This window comes from Halichoeres trimaculatus, unplaced genomic scaffold (genome assembly GCF_033239565.1).
Source record: "Halichoeres trimaculatus isolate MK-OKI-2021-1 unplaced genomic scaffold, fHalTri1.1 fHalTri1_scaffold_21, whole genome shotgun sequence".
In the NCBI taxonomy this organism is placed as follows: domain Eukaryota; kingdom Metazoa; phylum Chordata; class Actinopteri; order Labriformes; family Labridae; genus Halichoeres; species Halichoeres trimaculatus.
In genome coordinates, this window is record NW_027437199.1 from 16,142,102 (window position 1) to 16,155,128 (window position 13,027).

At 38.2% G+C, this 13,027-nt stretch overlaps 1 protein-coding gene across 3 annotated transcripts in view; it reads left to right on the top strand.

Annotated features, from left to right (window-relative positions):
* LOC141810446 (kinesin-like protein KIF21A) overlaps positions 1–13,027 on the top strand; it is a 40,223-nt gene that overhangs the window by 994 nt on the left and 26,202 nt on the right. The window lies entirely within an intron of this gene.

The window sequence follows — 13,027 nt, forward strand, 5'->3', positions numbered from 1 at the left end:
GCAAACAAACCAAGATAGTTCCTGTCTGGTTCCTGTCTGTTCTCTGCATATATCAGAGTTTATGTGTGTGCATGCTGTGGCTCAAACAACACAATGTAAAACAAATCAATGAAGTGACTTAAAGGGAAGCACAAGGGAGCTGCTTTTCGGTGTGTGTGTGTGTTGGAAAGAAAATCTGATATGTCACATGAACTGGATCACCAGACGACCAAAGACAAAAGCTTGTTCGTCTCATATTTCTCTTTCTCTCTCCATCTTGTTTTTCCTTGCTTGTTATTATGCTTTCAGACTTTGACCCAGACTTGTGTTTACTGAGCCAGCTCAGTTTACTATCCTGTTTCAGATAATACATAATCTGTTAGCGTATTCCATAATCCACTTTTGTTTCCCAACAGATTTACCCACAAGATTTTCAGTGGACATATATACTGCAGACAAAGTTTTTAGCTATTACTGGCTGTACACAAGCTGTTGAAAGTTACACAAGCTAGGCTACAGAAAGGTGTGTGTTTGAGTGGAAACTCCGCTACCCTATCTTCTGAGAAAGCTCAGGCTACATTAATTATTTGGAGATCTCTGTTTTCTTCTTTTGCTTTAATCCGATTCCAGTCCATCACTTTCTGTTTGTGTCAGCTTTTAGATTTTCAACAGTGAGTTGTGAATCAGAGTCAGCTGATGTTATGGACACATAAAACCATTTTGTGCTGAATGTATAAGAGAAAGGTTTTCATGAAGGCTAACTATTTAGATAAGAAGGTGAAATATTTAAAAAATATTGGTTCACTTTGACTTTTACAAAGCTGAATAATAAAAGAAAGGAACTAATCTTAGCTCACTCTCTGATTGTTAAGGAGTCAGCAGTTCAGAGGCCCTTCTGAGGTAAGCCATTTGCTTGAAAATGCTTTGTCACTTATCTTTTTTTACACGGAGAGCATGTAAAATGGATTAGATGACTTTAACATCAAAACTAGCTGAACTAAGTTCAATAGAATTAATAAGCTCAAGACATTTTCTCCATTATTTTTTATTATTCATTAATGTTAAAACACACAAAAAGCATGCAGCTTTACTTTGTTATCTCTTTAGCAAAGTTTAAGCAAATCCAAGAATTGGATCGGGACTTGGTATGGGCTGATATACACAAAAAAAATCAGGATTGGTATCAGGAGCAAAAAATTCTGGTTACTACAAGATTTATTATGAGTATTGATGGAGTTTTGACCTTTTCATATTAAACACACACTTTGCTTTTTGTGTCTCTACACTTATTGTGTTGGTTTTATGGCATGCAGTTTTTTTGCTGGTTCACCCTCATCACCTGCACCAACGTGTTTGTATTGATCACAGTGAAAGTGTCCTAATAAACACAGTGTGCACGTCGAGCACCAAACAGTCGACTGATCAAGTCAGGGGATTTAGACAGTAAATAGAGAAATGGAAGGTGAGTATATATTGAACTATAATTAATCAGAGGATGGACAGACTGTTGTGCAAACTTATACCTGATAATTTCATAGTTTCTTAAAGAGTTTGGCTTGGTATTATTTGATGATCCCTGTGTAGTTCTTCAGTCTGCCATCTTTATTGGGTCACTTCATTTTTCTGTCAAGGAATCCCATGCTGTACATGTACATTGACACAGCACAGTAAACCTTAAAGGAAATCCAGAAAAGAGATCATTCACATCTATAGGTTTACAGGTTAAGAAACATAAACTGCAACAACAAAAAAATTTAACCGCCACGGTGAACACTTTGAACGAGCACACCCTCCAAAGTGTGTTAATATGATGTTTTAAGTATCGAGACAATAAAAAAATCATGAACAAAAATGCAAACTCTTTCACTAAAAGCTTAACTTTCACTGAGTTACCACTGGAAAGCTCATGTTTTCATCTGCTCTTAAGTCCTCATCCCTTTGAACATCAGGCCACAGCCTCATGTTGGTGTTTTTAGCTTGATTAATCACCATGGAAACTCTTTCATTACTTCAAAGTTTTCAAACTGTGGTTAAACCTCAACTTGACAACATGTGGTTCTGACTGTCAGCCTCTCCTCTCCTCTCCTCTCCTCTCTCTGTTGTAGTTTAGTTAGCGGTGTGCTTGTGTTTGTAGAAATCTGCTAGCACATTTACAACCAGTACCTGCCTCAGCCTGTCAGGCTAATGCCGTCTGTTAGCGGGCTCCAAATCCCCTATCGTAACAAAGTGATGAGACGCTTCTTTAGCACTGAAATTTTTTTCACTTAGCCAAAACAATTTAGAGTTGTCTGTAGGATTTAGTCAACGTGATTTATGGGTTGAAAGGTGATGTCCCTAAAACATCTACTGTGTTTGCTCTGTAGTGATGTACTTTCCTTGTGATGGATCTCCAGTGAGAGTATATATATGTGTGTGTGTGTTCCATGCTCCTATTTCTGTCTTTGAGGCCATATTTCACTCCTGACTGCGCACAGATGTGGCACTTTATGAGCATGTTGTTTGGCTTGTTGTAAAAAAGACACACACAAGCATATTTACTGTTTACTAGGTTATCGCCCCTATACGTGCATGTGTGTGAGTCCTTTGGTGGGGATCAGTGCTCTTATGTAACATCCCATCTGTCTGAGTAGGTTCATTCGCAGTACGACAATTTTGTCTCTTATTCCCTAAAAAAACTATTGTGAGCAATCAATTAAATATCCAGCTGATATGAGTGAAGGAGCCTGAAGGAGTCGGTCAACTGTCTCATCAATGGGTCAATATCCTTGAAGTGCTGTATTAATAATTCAGAAAGTACAACAAGAATAAGCCTTCAGTGTGGACTCAGATTACCAACTCATGAATTTAGAACAGCTATCTCTTCCTGTTTAATTAAACAGAGGCAGCCTTCTTTGTATCGATTTGCTTTAAAAAGTAAAGTTATTTTAAGTTTTTACAGTTTGGAATAGTACCTGAAAAATGACAGTAGTAGAGATAGACCGATATGTTTTTTTGGGCCGATACCGATTATTAGTAGGCAAGGAGGCGGATAACCGATATTTGAAGCTGATATTCATTTGCAGTCAAAGTGAAAATATTGGCGTAAAAAATTTTGAACAATACAAACTCCAACATTAACTGCATTTAATGCCTTCAAGCATATGTTTGTTAAAAAAAATAAATGACTTAAGTTTTTACAGTATATAAAGTTTTCAAAAAATGTTTATGTAACTGCAATAAAACTGGACAGAATTGAGTTTGTGCTGCCTTTTACAGACATGTAATGCAGTTGAATTAATTTTCTTTTTAGTTTTACATGACTGATTTTAAATGTTTTGACCATCTAGGGCTTCCATAGCATAGACAGGCAGAATATCTGTGCAGAGAAGCATCAGAGCCAAAACAACAAAGTTTTGTATGGGTTTCATATCGGCTGTCGGATTTTAAAAAAGGCTGATGCAGATATGCACCAAAATGCCAAATCTCGTTTCCGATAATCGGCCCGGCCGGTAATCGGTCTATCCCTAGACAGTTGTGCTACATACTCAGCTGCATCTCCAAAAAATTGAAGACTCTCATATCAGGCATCTTTGTTGGCTGAAGTTAGCTTTTAGAACTAACTTGGACCATGCTAGCTTGAAAATATGTCATAAACTGAAAACTGAAAAGTGTAAACATTGTAAATAATATGTAGCTATACAACACCAAACTTAACCCTTTCGTCAAATCTCCAAAATTCCCAACACCGCTTGGCTACCTCCATGTGTCCGTCCCACATAAGTCCTGCCCTATTGACCTTTGTGGATTATGCTTTTGGGAGAAGCCTGCACTCCTGCTGCCACAATACAAAAAGCCTTGTGGGTGCTCATACGTGTGTGTGTGTGTGCAACAATAATCCTGTGTCCGTCCATGCATATTCATGATAAATATTCATGAACCAACTCGAGTGAACTGAGACACAAAGCAAAGCATGCTGCAAAAAGCTATCTGCCAGCTGCTGTCATGTGATATTGCACTTCCGTCTGAGCTGCACAGACAGACGTTAATTCAGTATGGGTTTCTGTTCAGATATAAAAAGAGTTGTATTCATCTACTTTCATTTAATCGATCCTCATTGTTGGAGGGCAGTGTGGAATGAGTGTGAGTATATGGGTATAGGTTGTCCCCATAAATCCTCTCTGGCCTCCAACCAGGATGACCTGCCACCATCATCTGCCACCATCCACCTTTCTCTCCTTCCTGCCCACTGCTCAGACACCTTTGACCCAGAGAGCGGCCGGAGCTGTGATCAGTGACCCAGTCAGAATTTCTACTCTTCTTTTAGTTTGCCTGGTCACTATGGCTACTCAGGGTGCTTTTTCACTGTGTTTGGGTGTGGGGGCTGCGCTGTCAGCTCTGTAAATGGATATGGGTCAGTCTAAGATCCTAACAAAAAGTCAGGGAAATAAAGGGGTCAACTGAAAAACTGAGTCAGCAAATTTCACTCTCTTTCCCACTGCCTTCCTCTCACATAACCCACCTCAGTTTTCATTCCCAAATAACATTTATAACTTTTGCCTGGATGTTTTTCAGATTAGACCTGTGGACCCCAGGAAGAACACTTAAGATGCAACATTATTCAAGATTTACACAAATTATTAGAAACCTTCAGAGCAAGTAATTTGTCAATTATTATATTGATAGGGATTAGGAATTATTTTGCTTTTTTTTCAAAGACATTCCAGTTGTCAACATGAAATCAACCTTAAAAAGGGAGATGCTTATTTATCATAATCATGGAAACCAGTAGCAAAAAATTTCCTGACAAATACATAAGCCAGAATTACTTTTGTGCAGGATCAGGGATGGGAATCAAAAACCGGTTCCTGTTGGGAATCGACTAGAAATGTTTCAAACCATCAACATTGTGCTTAACAATTCCCTTATCAATTCTTTACATTGTGACGGAGCCACCGGGCCTGACGTCGACTAGTCTGCTGCAGCTATCTTAGCTCAGCAGTTAGATAACGTTTGCCAAGAAAACCCTGATTCAGGATTTTCAGCTTGAAGTTTTACTGAAGAACTGGCTTCATAAAGAAATGTTTTTACTCTCTCTCAGGAGATTCATATTCAGTACAATTGAAATGGTATAAATCACCTTATTTACCAAAATAACAAAATAGCGCAAACTTGATGCTTACGTATATGGGAAACTGCATTGATATGCTTGCAGTTAGCATACATCAGTATAACTTCAGCTTCAGAATAGAATTTCAACTTTCATCACAGAAACATATCACATCAACTCTTTGTAAAAAATACTGAGAATTTCAAATGTCAAAAGCTAACAGGCAATTGAAAGGCTCATGGCTGACTTAAAACTACGGAAAGCTCCCAAACAACTTAAACCATTGCTATAACCACTTTGAGACACTAGATGGCCTACTTGAATTATTAATATATTACAACACAGTACATCAACGTCACATTGTGTGCTATTTTTACCTGTTCCTGTGTAATTATGCCCAGAAATATACAGACTCAGGGACCAATTACATTTTATTCACTTACAGTATAAACTCAATTAAATGTTGTTGACACAGAAAACCTGTAAAGCTACTTTTTGTACCAAGAAAATTCACAGGAATCGATAAGGGAATCAATAAAGAATCAGATCGATAAGCAGAATTGATAAGGGCATCGCTATTGACAAAATCTTATCAATTCCCATCCCAATGCAAGATTACTTTTGCAACCTGTTAAAATTCTTTAGTCTTCTTTAGTTTCTGTACCCTAACTGCTTAGTATTCTGCGTACAGCCTCTACCAGGTTGAAGATCTGTTGAAGTTTGCAGCTTAAATTAGAACACCACAGACAGTAACACAATGACTTGACTCTTTAAGTCAGAAGCAGGTGCTGGAAAAGGGAGCGTCCTCCTGCTGAGTCATTGTTTTCCACTGCCTGTAAGCTTTGGGCTCAAGGGCAGTATAAAACATGAGCAGAGTCGATGTGGTGTCACCCTCTGGTTTGCAAAGAAGAATTGTGATGCCAGGCGGAGTAAGTCTCCATTTTGGAAAGATGGAATCATTAAAGCCTACCAAGAGGCAAAGAGGTGGAGAAAGCCATGCAGGTTATTGGAATCCTTGTAAAGAGAACGGTCAAATATTTACATTCTCTAATTTAAAAAATCTACAAAACTTTTATTTTGGTCATGCATGTTAAGGGGCTTCCTGGACTTTTTGGGCCAGCCTCAAGTGGACACATGAGGAACTGCAGTTTTTTTTGCACTTCCACAATAGCTCTACTCTTCCACACCAGAGGTTGCTGCTTGGCTGGAGACTACTTTCCCTCTTTTTATGTGTGCATCCAGTCTTTATTTCTGTGTCCCTTGATTCATCATGGTGGCCCTGGGCACCCTGTAGGCCACATCACACTTAGTCTGGTCACCAGACAAAAATACAGTTACATAAGTTCACAGACTGACTGAAGCAGCATCATAGAAATGTATGTTTTGTGTGTGTGTGTGTGTGTGTGTGTGTGTGTGTGTGTGTGTGTGTGTGTGTGTGTGTGTGTGTGTGTGTGTGTGTGTGTGTGTTTGTGTGTGTGTGTGTGTGTGTGTGTGTGTGTGTGTGTTTGTGAACATAGTTACATAACATGTCCTGGTAAATGTACCTACAGGCATTCTTAAAGCACTGGAACAATAAAACAGACATGAGTGAAAGACTGGGTATGGTTATGTTCCCAGCGGTTGAAGAATCCTGACAAAGAGAGGAATAAAAAACTTTCAGTGATTACACTTCAACAGAGGCTTTACTGGTGCTGTGTGGACCTCTGTTAACCTCTGTTGGATAGCATCACTGTCATCAGACCACATTTAAGTCTCTCAGAGGACTACAGTCAAGTTGTATCCTCATCAAAACAGTCAGATGGACATTCTTCTGCTGCTAAGCCTCAGCTGTTATTGAAACTGCACCTCGTGACACCAAGAGAATGAACTTCAAGTTCAGTCCCTTGAGAAAATTAGCCTTTTTTTATTTGGACATTTTTTTGCAATAGTTTTCCATTTCCCTCAATATGCTAATAAAAAATATATCTATTTTTAACTAAGGTGACCAGATATTCTCTTCTGCCCAAACGTGTTTCTTCTTGGACGTGAAATTATGTCTATGGGGATTTTATAAAATTCTCTAAAATGTCTGGGTTTTGCTCAGCTTGTTACACAATATTTTCGATAAAGTGCTGCATAAATGCACTGGGCTACTGGTATTTTTCTGATGTACCTACCTGTCAAGATGTTGAGTGTGCACACCTCATGCATCATGGCGCAAAAGAGCCAGGCCACTCCTTCCTAGAGATCAAAACAAAAACATGCTTCAAGTGCCTGCTCCCCCAAACTGAAAAAGAAGACTGAAGGAAAATAAAAAAGAATCTGCCACCTCTCATTTTTTTAAAAATTTGATCGGGGATGCACCGATATGAAAGTTTTGGCCGATACCGATATCCAATATTGATATTGCTGTTGAGGCCGATATCTGATATTTATTTTAGTATATCAATATTGGTGAAAATAAAAAACAAAAAATAATCTCAACACAGATGATGCATTGCTGTAGTTCAGAGAGAAAGAGCGGCACAATGGTAAGAAAAGACAAAGGAGATAATGGCAAGGATCAAAGGATGGAGCTCCCAAGATAAACATCATCAAAAAAGTGCGTTTTGTCTGTTTTTGGATCAAAAACAGGAATAGAAATATAAAAGAGAGAGAGTCTTTGGTAGTTTTGGTGTTTACATAGTCATAGAAAACTATTTTTTGGGGTCTTGAAAGATTGTTCAAGATGCTCTGAAAATGGCCAGCAGCTAATAAGTAAACATTGGCCCACTTTTGCACATACATTAAAAAAATGACTAAAATTGGCAGATACCGATATTGATACCAATATATCGAGCATCCATTATTTTGAGCCACTATTTATGATTTTACACTATCCCAAATAAGTCATGAATGGATGACCTATCTGTTTCTCTCGTTTACAAAAACCCCTGTTGAAGAACACCTCTACTTTTTTATTTTAACTAAGATTTTAAGGCATCATTTTTACTTTTGCAGAAAGTAAATTTTTGAGCAGTGGGCTACCTCTCTTTTTCTTTTCTGTTAGCATGTTGTGAGGCATTTGTTGTGTTAACAGTAAAGAAAATGTTCACTTTTGACACAAGGGCAAGTTTTTAATAAATGTATGGTTTATAAAGCTACTTTGTCGCTTTTAGGTATCTTTGGGTATCTTTGCAGTATTTCCAAGAGGGTATGGTGTCCTTTTTGGGTTTTCAGAAAATGGTCACCTTATCTAAAACAGTTGCATGACTAAAAGCATGTGTGGACTGTAAGTGTAAGTTTCCTTCCTTTACACATTACCTCTCATTTTCTCCAGATGGGTTTTAAAACTTAGAAGAATATTGATGTATAGATTGGATTATGAGGTTTTATTCCTTTTATTTATTTATTTATTTATTTATTTATCTAAAGGTGATGAAATTGTTGAAAGCTTCAGAAAGCCATAAAATCTCAACAACATCTCAAAACCCGGGCAAATCTCACAATATCCATTAGACTACACTCTCTAAGTTTCAATCAAAATGTGTCTTTTTATGTTTAGATGAACTTGTCCTTTAAATTAAAATTTGGCAACTAAACAAGCAAACTATCTCAGTCAGATTACTGCCAGATTTAGTGCTGTAAAATTCTAAAATATTTGTGACTATTCAGGATGACATCATCAGATTAGTCAGTGTGCTGTGAGCAGTCTGAGATGTCTAGAGAATACATTTATCTTCTGTTTCTGCTGAATCACTCAGTGATGTGCGTGCAGTTTGACCTGAACTCCAAACCAAAAATTAGATTATTCATGATTGGATAAGATAGGAAGGAACAGAGACCATGGCTATAATCCCTTTGTCAGTAATGAAACAGAATGACCAATCACCTCCCAAAGCGGAGATTCGATTGGCTAATTGTGAGGAGTGATGTCATTGGATTAACTGTAAATGGGGAATGGTGGTAAGCGACTGACTCATCTTTTTTACCAGCATCCTTTCACTTCTTTTCTCTCATTCTTTGTTATTCATAATGAGAGGAAATAAAACTTTTTTTTTGTATCTGATCCCCAAACCTGGGATGCAAAATGACCTGTAGTAAAATATCTTGAAGTCTTGATTTCAAGTAGTGCCCAAAAAATTGCAGCTGGTCTCCGTTTAACTGTTTGGATCAAACAGAAGTTGTGTGCCTGATTCTGTTTTAATGTTTTTTCTCTATAAAAATGAGTGGTGTGTATGTGTGTGTATTTCTGAGTCTGTGCTGCAGTAAGTGAGCGTGCACAAGGACCCCACTGCTTCTCAGGTTGTCACAGTAATCGCTGTAATGAGACTGAGTGCTGGAGCTCTAAAGGACTTATCACGTGGGGAGAGACTGACAAAGCCCCTCTGCATGGTTCCCTGTCTGCGGTGTGACGTATGGGTGTGTGTGTTGGCATAGGTATATCTGTGCTGTCCTTTGTGTACGTTACCTTTTCATGTCTCTAAAGGCTTTAGTGAACTGTAAATACACATCTCATATACACCATTCATCATGAGATTATACAGCTGTGTTTAGACGCTGCACAGTTCATTTCCACTCTATGAAAGACGTCATATTGTATCAAGTCAAGAACTGTGATTAATGATCATCAAGAGTTTCTGATCTGTTTCAGTGTGTTTCTATGTTTCTGTGTATTTACCAGAGGATGGGGCTTTCCAGTTTTTGATGGGGGATTCTTTGCTGTGACCTTTGTGGATATACAAGAGGTTTGGATACAAAATATTACAAATGGCTGGAGTTGAAGTAGGTTTTGATTCTTCTGAAGTAAAAGTTAGTAAAAGTTTACCATAAAAGTGTCGAGGTATGTTTCTCTACATTGGTAAGACTGCATGAACTTTCAGGAAGTGGTTGGGTCAAATTTCAGAGAGGAGCTTGAGTTTCTTAATCCATAGGGTGGATAAACACTGGGAGTCTCCACAGTGCTGAAGGGCAGACTTAATTCAACCAAAGAAAAAAGTGTTTTTGGTTGAACTCCAGAGTAAAGCCTGTGAGATCTTTATCTCAAGCCATGCAGTTGAACATGCTTCACACCTAGCTTATCCTCACCTGTTTAGAGTTAGAGAACACATGTGAAGCCAGACTTTGTGTGCGTTGTGAATACAAAAAGTAAAGCGTCCATTGTGCTATGGAATAAAAAAATAACCTGAGGGTAACACTCAGTAGAGCATACACCGGCCACTTTATTGGTGAACCCATCTAAAACTGCTTTCTTGTTCGTGACAATGAGTTCACTGTATCCTATTGGCCTCTACAGCCACCAGATCTCAATTCAGCAGAGAAGAGCTCCTCTGGGATGTGGTGGAACAGGAGACTGTCATCGTGGATGTGCAGCTGACAAATCTGCAACAACTGTGTGATACTTTTATGTCGATATGAAATAAAAACTCTGAGGGAGGTTTCCTCTACCTTGATGAATCTATGCTGAGAAGAGTTAAGGACGTTCTGAGGGCAAAGGAGTCCAGCCTGGTATTAGCAAGGAATACTGGAAAGCCTTTGATGAATGACTTCAGTCAAAGGGGTTGTCCTAATATATGCATTTACCTCCACCAAAGAGGTTTTGTTTTTGGGAGAGTTTGTCAGTGAGCAACAAAACTCAAAAAGTTACAAACAGATCTTGATGAAATTTTCAGGAAATGTTCAAAATGGGATAAGGAAGAAGTGATTACATTTTGGAGGTGATCAGCATCACCGTCTGGATCCAGAACTTTTTTAAAGGATTCTTTATCATTGTGAGATAGGGCCGTTTTCACCATATGTGTATATAACTCCATGATAAATGGTTGGATTGCTTTGCAAAACAATACAAGACAAGGTCACCATAATTTCTGACAGATGTAAAAGTACGATCCTGATCCTGCCAATGTTCTGGATGCTAAGATCTGGAATATTAAATATGTACTGGGTCATCATAATTTTCAACACTGTCAGGAAACAAATTATAGTACAAACCTGCAACTAACACCAAATTGTAGCAGACAGTCTGCTGAGAGGAAGTATAACATTAAAGTAGGACTAAAGTGTTGGTGACAATCACAATATGCTCTGAGTGCTTTTCTAGATTTTATTTACAAAGGACTCTTGCCAAAGTCATACAGATCAAATCGTGGATACTACAATGTAAAACAGTCCTCAATAAAGAGAAATAAGAAATAAGAAATCATGATGTAAAATTAAAGTTTGTAGTTTTTGGGACCTAGAAGAGGAAAGAAATTAGAAAAAATGCAGAGAGACGAATTACTTCAGTTCATTGGAAAGACTATACCTTAGTAGAAAAGTGAAACTCCTTTTGGAAAATGATGCACCAATCCAACCTTGGTATCTAATACCAGTCTGATACAGACTCTCAAAGTTTAGTCTCAGATATCAGTGACATAGGGTCAATCCATAGGGCAGGTTTATTCAGCTCTGGTCAGTCCTCTTTCAGTGTTTAAAACGACCGTGCATGCACTACATCATTAGCACCATTACATCTGTGCATTTTTGAATCTATGTCACATGAAAAGAAGATAAATACAGCAGCTCTGCAGTTAGGAGCTACTTCAATCTTGTTTCACCAACAACTTTGACAAATGTAATATTAGCAAGTTTTATTCTGTAGTTATCCACTGCTGAGGTTTTAATTCAAATTTCTGTTAGTATTAGAAATCGACTCACCACACATTTACACATTTATGATCCCATTAAATGATAAAAGAGTAAGCTTGAATGTTTTTTTTGTTTTGTTTTGTTTTTTTTGTTTACAAAGTTAGAAAAGCTTAAAGCTGATAGGTCAGATCAGTATCTGTGTCTTCTGGTATTGAAGCCCAGTTATTGGTGTATTTATTGGATTTTTCACTCCTATTGCCAACATTTGCTCTAAAAGTCATGGACAGTAACCTCTCTGTCTTGGTGAAGTTTCATTTTGAGGAAACTGGGGAAGTCTTAGAACAGCAGAAGGGGAGCTATGGGAATGAGCTCTATCATTGAAACTAGCCTTATCAGCACATGTCAAAAAGGCTACAGAGACACAGTCATGTTTCTTAGGTCTTCTACAGTAAGAACAATCATTAACTTGTTCCACCGCTTTCTGATTTTTCCCAATGTCACGTTTAAGTCCATATTTTCTTACCCTCTTTGTAAGTTCTCTAAGTCGACAATAACCCAGTGACTTCATGCCTTTGCTGTAAGCTGCAGTGAGTGCCTCCATTGTTGCATAGGATTACAGTAATGACTCACTGTCAGGTTTTGGGATGGTGGCCAAAGAGATTAGCACAGATTCACATCAGCGTTGCCCTAAACCATCCTGTCATTATACCACAGCTTCTTCAGTTGGTCTACTCACTTTGACACTTTGGTGTTACATAATTTTCACCCAGAACATAATCTGTTATGTGGGGTTTAGAGTCATGTTTCAAAACATCTCAACACCAGTATTGCTTCTGATTAATTTGCGACCTGACCCTTTTAGTAGTCAAAGCTACCTCCAAATGTTTAGTCACTTAAAACCAGATTTTTCTGAATTACATTGCTAATGTGAGAAATGTTTCATTAACCATTAATCTGTAAAAAACATGGATCTGACAGCACAGTGTTATTCAGGTGTATAGTTACAAAGGCGGGGCTCTTCAAGTCTGGATCCATCCTCCTGTCCTCTTTTCTCATCTGGTTTGTAATCCCAGATATTCTTCCAAATAGCTGGAATCTGATGTCACATATGCAAAGTGTATGTAAAGCACCACGTTGACAGGCTTTGTTGTCATAGCTTGCCAGCAGATGGTAACAAAAGCAGCCATTCAAACAATACTCCTCTCAAGTTCTCAGGTTTCTGGGAGGTTGAATGGAATACAAAGTGATACCTCAGGTGTGCTGTCTTCTTTTTGTTAATTTTTCCATCAAAGCAGAGCTATTTCTGAAGCTTCCATGATGGCCTTTACCTCAGTCTGTCTCCATTATCTACACTTTTCAGGTGGACAGTCAGTGAAG